The sequence below is a fragment of the Oncorhynchus tshawytscha genome, linkage group LG04 (genome assembly GCF_018296145.1).
Source record: "Oncorhynchus tshawytscha isolate Ot180627B linkage group LG04, Otsh_v2.0, whole genome shotgun sequence".
In the NCBI taxonomy this organism is placed as follows: Eukaryota; Metazoa; Chordata; class Actinopteri; order Salmoniformes; family Salmonidae; genus Oncorhynchus; species Oncorhynchus tshawytscha.
The window spans coordinates 24,174,488-24,182,734 of record NC_056432.1 but is presented as its reverse complement, the minus strand read 5'-3'; the positions used below and the strand labels follow the sequence as shown (position 1 = coordinate 24,182,734).

At 40.8% G+C, this 8,247-nt stretch overlaps 1 pseudogene; it reads left to right on the top strand.

Annotated features, from left to right (window-relative positions):
- Positions 1-2,754: 2,754 nt before the first annotated feature.
- Positions 2,755-8,041, top strand: LOC121846312 (annotated as a pseudogene).
- Positions 8,042-8,247: the final 206 nt, after the last annotated feature.

The window sequence follows — 8,247 nt, the reverse complement described above, 5'->3', positions numbered from 1 at the left end:
GTACGTTTTAATAATTTAGCAGACGACGTACAGTAGCGATTAAGGTTAAGTGCCTTGCTCAAGGGCACATCGATAGCTAGTCGGCTCGGGGATTCGAACCATAACCGCTAGGCTACCTAAAATTTGCGCTCGTTTAGTAGAGAGCCGTCTTATACTTGATTTGTGTAGGTATGTCTTCTTCACATCCAATTGTCGACAGATTTTCATGCGCATATTGTCAAATCCGCATAAAAACAATATGCACATTTTCTCATCAGAGATTTGTTTCCATCAAATTTACTTTTGCTGTTACATTTTCATGTACCAAATCAAAATATTTCCACCGTCATTTCTTGCATAACTAATTGTACCACAACAAAATTATCCCGTCAAATCCAATAGTGTACAACTGCAGGCCGCAATTAGGGGCGTTTCTGCATGTGGGCATCGAGCATGTACAGTGTCCTTCGCTCCCAACTGCCGAACACCTGCCCTCACTTCGTTTGATCCAACCATACATTAATCCCTCCATCCATTAGGTCTTCCACCCCTGTATCCTTACTTTATTTATCTATCCAGTCATAACTTTGTTTTAACAGCTTTATCGTTTGATTAAGAAATGTATGTATTTTCGAAGTAAAGGATAACGTTTTTTAAAACTTAAACTTGGCTTAAATTGTATTTTTAGGGGGTTGATCAGCTTTAATATTGCATATAAATTGTGGCTTTTATCAATGTAATGTCTGCATCATTTCCAAACCCGCATATATATATACTTTTTGTAAATATATCTATATAAAATATATACTTTTAAAATGTATGTATGTATTTTCCTTTATTATTTCCCCTAACTCGACCCTAATTGGAGTAAACTAATCGACAACGACACTTAGGCTTCTACTTCCAGCTTATACATACTATATACATTTTACAGACAATATGTTTTACAGTAGTCATCTTTTGTTTGTTTTTAGTCCTATCCTTCAGCTCCACTCAACCCCTCCTCCCATTCATATATCGCTGAACAAATCAAATCAAATGTTATTGGTCACATACACGTGTTTAGCAGATGTTATTGCGTGTGTAGCGAAATTCTTGTGCTTCTAGTTCCTACAGTGCAGCAATATCTAACAAGTAATAGCGAACAATTTCACAACAAATACCTAATACACACAAATCTAAGTAAATGAATGGAATTAAGAATATATACATATATGGATGAGCAATGTCAGAGCGGCATAGACTAAGATACAGAAGATAGTTTAGAATACAGTATTAGAGCGTCGGGCCAGTAACCAAAAGGTTGCTGTATCGAATCCCTGAGGCGACAAGGGAAAAATCTGTCGTTCTGCTCCTGAACAAGGCAGTTAACCCACTGTTCCCTGGTAGGCTGTAATTGTAACTAAGGATTTGTTCTTAGCTGACTTGCCTAGTTAAATAAAGGTACAATTTTTTTTAATATAATAATACAATGAGTAATGCAAGATATGTAAACATTATTAAAGTGACATTAATAAAACACCATCCAGTTTTAATTTCTATTTGCCATATATTGTGATGTTTCACAAAAGTTCTGAACCTTCCTTTCTCATAGTTTCTACAGATTGTAAATTAAAGATAAATATGCTTTCTACTAAGCATATTATTAGATTTTTGATCCAGGTACAGTAAATGTTCCAAATCTTCAACCGTTGCTGAACCTGCGAACCTTCTAACGTTTTTGAATTGATTTTAAACTTCAACAATGCCTACTTATCTTCTGTACTCTATTATTACAGGTTCATATACTGTGGTATTCTAGTAGGATAGTTTATAAAAGTGTGGTAGGCTGGGTCTGAGTGTAGTTATTTGTGATGTGATCTAAGTGCCCCACAATCCAAAGTAATACGGTTGATAGTGTAGTCTATCAAACGAATCAGACCAATTATTTTACTAAATGTAACTTTGACTATATTTAACTGCTTGGCTTAAAGTTTTAAAAAAAATAAACTTCTACCACTACCAGAGAAATACTTAAAATACTTATTTATTTTCTATTATTTCTCTATTTTCTCTCTCTCTGCATTGTTGGGAAGGACCCATAAGTAAGCATTTCACTATTATTTGACACTTGTTGTTTACGAAGCATGTGACTAATACAATTTCATTTGAATAATCTGTAATCGACTCTACAGTATGTAGAGTAAATGTAAATGTAAATGCCCCTGACATTTAGGGGCGTGGCCATATAGCACGTCACTAGGTAGGGACCGAAAAAGGGCAGGGTGTTTGTTGCGTTAGATAGATCAGTATGGTTATTTTATTGTTTATTACTTTTTAGTTGTTGTTGGGAAAAAAACAATTAAGCATAATAGAAGGGAGTTATAGTCCAATATAGTAGGTGGCAGCAATGGAACATTTATTGGATGCCAACCGCCGTTCAAACTCATCGAAGAAGTTAACAACTTCAGATGTTGTTCAAATTCATACAAGTACTACTGTCAATAATGCCATATGTTGCAGACTTTAAAATTGCTCACTACAGTATAAGATAGTTAGCCAGACTCTCAAGTAGTTAACTAACAAGCAAGGAAATCAGTCTAGCTACCTAACGTTAGCTAGCTACAGTAGCTTGATAACATGGTTTGCGAACTGTTGCATGTTTTTCTTGATTATTTGGCTTCATACAACGTTGTTGAAAAGTAACTTTATAGTATTTAGAAGCTAACTTAGCTAGTTACCTTTTCAATTTAAACAATGTCAAGCGTACATGAAAGTTTGTATTTCAACCCAATGATGACCAATGGGGTGGTCCATGCCAATGTGTTTGGCATCAAATATTGGGTGACTCCGTACATCTCCGTTCTGGCCTACTGTACGAAATGACCACGTCAAAAACAATTGCTCTTCAGGAAAGAAGGCGCTTGAACAAACTCATCCTGCCTCTACAACAGGTTGGAATATCTTATTGTTCACCTTTACAGCTTCTACTTTCCACTGTAAATTGCTTGCTTTTCTTTATCAAAGGTTTTGTCTATGTATTAGGGTCCAGACTTGACTCATGGCCAATTCCTGAATACTGGAAGAATTTTGCCCTCAAACAGAATATGCTGTGAAACTCCAGTATGGATGAGTTCTCGATTCAACTGCAGTTACCTAGGCCTGTAATGTAAGAGGTCAGTGCTGCATGTCACCCTCCCCACTCCTTTCAGTGCTATTGATTCTAAGGCGTTTAAGACCAGTGTTGTTGGCAAGTACACATCATTTGATCCAAAGGTCAGACGAACACTGTTCGTTAGAGAGCACTGCTATATGAATTTCATGTGAATTTATGGGACAGATTGTAGGATTGCTCACTGAATGCTTGTCTCTCATCATGACTGTGTCCTCTATGTTTTTAGGTCTGTTCATGAGACACATGCTCCTGGCCTACATCAAGCTGCCCTTCAAACAGGTGTACAAACTGTACAACGCCCTGCAGCACTACTACCACAGTCACTACGCCCAGCCTGGTGATGGCCAGGTGGGGCTGCCTGCCCTGACTGCAGATGACTCTGACATGGCCCTCACCAGCACAGAGGACACTGTAGGGGAGAGGATGGAGGAGGAGCTGGACACAGCACCACTGCATGAGATATTAAAAGTAGAGGGGAGTACTGTGTCATCAGCTTATCCTTTGCAGTTTGCATATTTCTCATTTACCCTATTTGAGACCTTGAAGTCTCCCCTACGCTGCCCTCAACCTGGCACCACTGCACTGTCGCTTTGGTCACTAGTGAGTAGTGATTGGCATAGATATGGAAAGTCTGTATCAATATCAGTTGCAATTTATGTATGCAGTATTGATTCATGTCAAAATGAAAATCAACTCCAACTCTTGACTCAGTCAACAGGCTGACCTGGCTCTACATGAGGCAATCCGCATCGCCCAGGAGTCCAATGATCACGTGTGCCTGCAGCACTGCCTGGTAGGATATTTTATGTTTGTGTTATATGCCCAACATACAGTATTTACATAATGTGTAGTCAAGGTTGGTCAGTGTCTATTTCACATTCTCAGCACCAATACTGTACCTGTGTAATCATCCATTAATGTATTTGTCTCTTTCAGAGTTGGCTTTACACGCTGTAACAGATGAAAGGACCTGACAGCTCTGCGCTAACTGAAGACTCTGTGAAAATGGATGTCCACTTCTGTCTACTGGTAAGAATTTCATATGCCTGCAGATGAGACTGGAGCACTCCAGGTTTACTTACCGTTTTATGCAATAGCCTCTCAGTTTCCTGACTCTATGGCGGTTCAGTAGATCCAGGTCATTACTAACCCTCACATTACCACCATCCTCCTTACCAGTGCACCAAATCTGGAACCAACAAGACCCTGAACAGCTTCTACCCCCATGCCATAAGACTGCTAAATAGCTAATAAAATGTCTACCCGGATTACCGGCATTGACCCTTTTTTGCACTGACTCTATGCACCCACACACACTGGACTCTACTCACACATGCTTATACTGACATCCCAACACACAAATACACACACACACGCAACATACGCCAACATGCACACACATGCATACTGATACCTGGGGCGGCAGGGTAGCCTAGTGGTTAGAGCGTTGGACTAGCAGCCGAAAGGTTGCAAGTTCAAATCCTGAGCTGATAAGGTACAAATCTGTCGTTCTCCCCCTGAACAGGCAGTTAACCCACTGTTCCTAGGCTGTCATTGAAAATAAGAATTTGTTCTTAACTGACTTGCCTAGTTAAATAAAGTTATTTAAAATTAAAATAAAATGTAAACTCACACACACTTTCACACTCACCACATACGCTGCTACTACTTCCTATTGTCTATCCTGTTGCCTAGTCATTTTATCCCTACCTATTTCTACATAGCTACCGCAATTATTTTGTACCCCTGCCATGTTATTTTTACTCATTATTGTTATTTGTTGTTCACTGTGTAATAATTCCTCTTAACACTATTTTTCTGTAAATATATAAATATATTTTTTTTAAACTCTATATTGTTGGAAAAGGACCCGGAAATAAGTATTTCACTGTTAAGTCTACACCTGTTTTTTATGAAGCATGTGACAAATAAAATAGTTTTCAGAGGGGCTTTCCTTTCATTTGATTTTCTCTCCTCAGTATTTGGCATATCTGGGCATTCATTCCCTGGTCCAGCAGGGGGCGATCCAGGGCAAGACAGCCCATGAGCTCATGGATGCTCTGAAGGACACAGACATCCTGCAAAGTGCTGGAAGCACAGCCTGTCAGAGCTCATAGACATCAGCCTGGCTCAGACTTCATCCATATGGATGATGTATGGCAAGAGGTGGGTCTCCTTCACTCATTCTGACATTCCCTGACATAAAGAGTCCATACTAAAAATAAAAGATTCAAAATGCAATGAATTTAATATAAAATAACAAAACCTGGTTGTCACTCACATATTTGGCAGCAATGTGAACCACAATTCCCTCTGCCACCTGGCTGAGCTGCATGTTGAACAGATACTGTAGTTAGTACACCTCTTCCCACCTCTGTCTCTGGCTCCACTTCTGTCTCTGGCTCCACCTCTTATCTGTCTTCTGTCCCATCTCCCTCAGGGCTGTTTCACAAGCATTGATGTGATCCAGATTACATCTCAGGAGATGTGCACTGGTACTGACTGAGTGAAACTTGTTTTAGCTCCTGTTTCTTTCTCTCCAGGGCCTGTATGGGGCTGTGTCTGAGGTCCTGAAGCATCTGAAGGAGCAGTTTCCCCTCACACCCAACATGCCACGGTGAGGCAATCTGAACTCCTACTCATCTCTATCCATCAACTTTAGACTTGACCCCCCCCCCACCCGAGCATGCGCTTCGTCTATTTCTATAGGCACTGTTCATGACGCAAACTGTTCACACCCCTCTTGTTGGTGAAGAGAAGTTTGCCGGTTTAAAGCTTATTTCCTGAAGTTCTACAGAATTTGTCATGGGGTGTAAAGAAAATTGTGCACATTTTCTTGCAATTCTATGCATTTGCCATGTCTACTGTGTATTCATGTGATATTTGAGTCACAAACAAATTACAGCAATATCTATGGGCTAAAAATGTAAAAAGAAAAAGAATAACATTAGCTGACATGGGCTAGTTGATCTGGACTTTTCTGACAAGTTATAAATAGCTCTTTAAGGTGTAGAATGACTGACATGACAAGAGGAAAACTGATGATGCACGACCCAATTTCGAAATTGCACCTTGTACATTCTACTATTACAACTTTCAAGAGTAAGTTTAAAACCATGCTGAGTCCCCCCCTCGGTCCCACAGTTTGGGAACCACTGTTCTAGTTAATTGTATGTACAGGTACTGCCAAAATAAGGGAAACACTTGAGTAAATTAGGGTTCTGGCGGCTCTGTTATGGTCTGGGGTACATTTTTCTTGAATGGTTTTGGTCTACTCAACCCCTTAGTGGGCAAGTTAAACGGCAATACATTCACAGGCATTCTGAGTGATCACCTTTTAACCTATGGTGAATCATTTCTATACTGATTGGAGTGGTCTCTTCCAGGATGACAATGCCCCCATCCACAGGGCACGAGTGGTCAATGAATGGTTTGATGAGCATGAAAACTATGTAAACTATATGCATGGCTGTCTGTCATCACAACCTAATTGAACACTTATAGGAGATTCTGGAGAGGCACCTGCGTTCTCCACGACCATCAACAAACACCAAATGATGGAATTTCTTGTCAAAGAATGGTGTCGCATCCCTTCAATAGAGTTCCAGACTCTTGTAGAATCTATGCCAAGGTGCATTGAAGCTGCTGGCTGGTCGTGGTGGCCCAACACCCTGTTAAGACACTTTATGTTGGTGTTTCCTTTATTTTGGCAGTTTACCTGTGTATGTGTTGTGTTAACAGGAAAGCTCAAGTGCCGAAGGCGCTGAACCGGACCACTAAAGCGTACAGTATCCTGCAGAGGCTGCAGCTGTACTGTGAGAAGACCAAGTACTCAGAGATGAGCATCAGGTGGGCCAGGACACTAAATAAAAACACCAGACCTCATCTGTCGATGGAGTCCTAGAATGTTGTTTGAATATATGTTTATCAATTTGTCAAAGCTACAGTATTTGTTTGGCTAAGGGTTGTGTGGCTGTGTTTTTATATTTGTGTGTGTGCCTTGTGCAGGGTGATGCTGGCCATTGCAGAGTTGCATTGAGAGTCGTCAGGTGTTGCCACAGCCCTTGCTCTCTTGCTGCAGTCCCTGGCCAGACAGCACCATCTACATGCCCTGGTCTCTGACTATCCTGCACCTGGCCTTCACTCAGGTCAACACACGCAATATGTAAGCCTGGTATGCTTGGTGTATACACACATATTCTCAGATATACAAATCTTTAATCTCTTGACCTTAGACGGAACTGTATACTGCATGCAAAGCATACTCCCACATGTAGGCAAAACAAGGAAAGTCATACTGGGCTATATTTAAAAACTCCATCAATAGTTTGTGTTGTTTTCTGTCTCCCTGTCCAGTTGATACTGGGAGTGCTGGACCAGCCCGCTGTCAGGTGGCCACTGCTGGGTCCCAGCCCAGTGGTCAGAGGCATGCAGGTACCACACATCCCCAACAGCAAAGCTTCATATCACTTTCTCAAAGAAATGTACATGTTTGTTGGTGGTTAGGAGGACTTTATCATTTGAGTACACATAGGAGTCTTTCCGCATTGTATTTTCTTTTGAGTCACATGAGCAGTATCAGCAATGAGAATTACACTACAATTTTGGATATTTACACAACCCAAACGTCTGATTCCCTGTTGTCTCCCTCCAGGTCTGGGCCTGGCTATGCAGACTCTGGTTGAGGCTGTAGCCTACTTCTCCATGCTGGACTGTAAGGGGCGTCTGTGGGACATCCACTACCTGCAGGCCCGACTGCACCACACCCTGGGCCAAACCCCCCAATGCAACAAATGTGCCAAGCTGTTCCACCTGCTGGAGCTGCAGCCGTCGCCATGCGACTCTGAACAGTCATCACCACCTAACACAGACCTGTACATATACTGGTGTACTCTGTCTTTGTCATGAACTTCACATTTCATGCTATCTTTTGTTTCAAATTGCTGCATTAGTAGAGGAACAACTGGTTTAGGCACTCCCAATTTTACATTGCAAACGTGTATCATTTTTATACAATATAAAGATCAAACTTAAAGTCTCTATAATCTTATCTCCCAAGTTTGTTGTCCTTTTTTCTTGTGAAACTGCAAACCTGAAAATCACTATAATTTGTT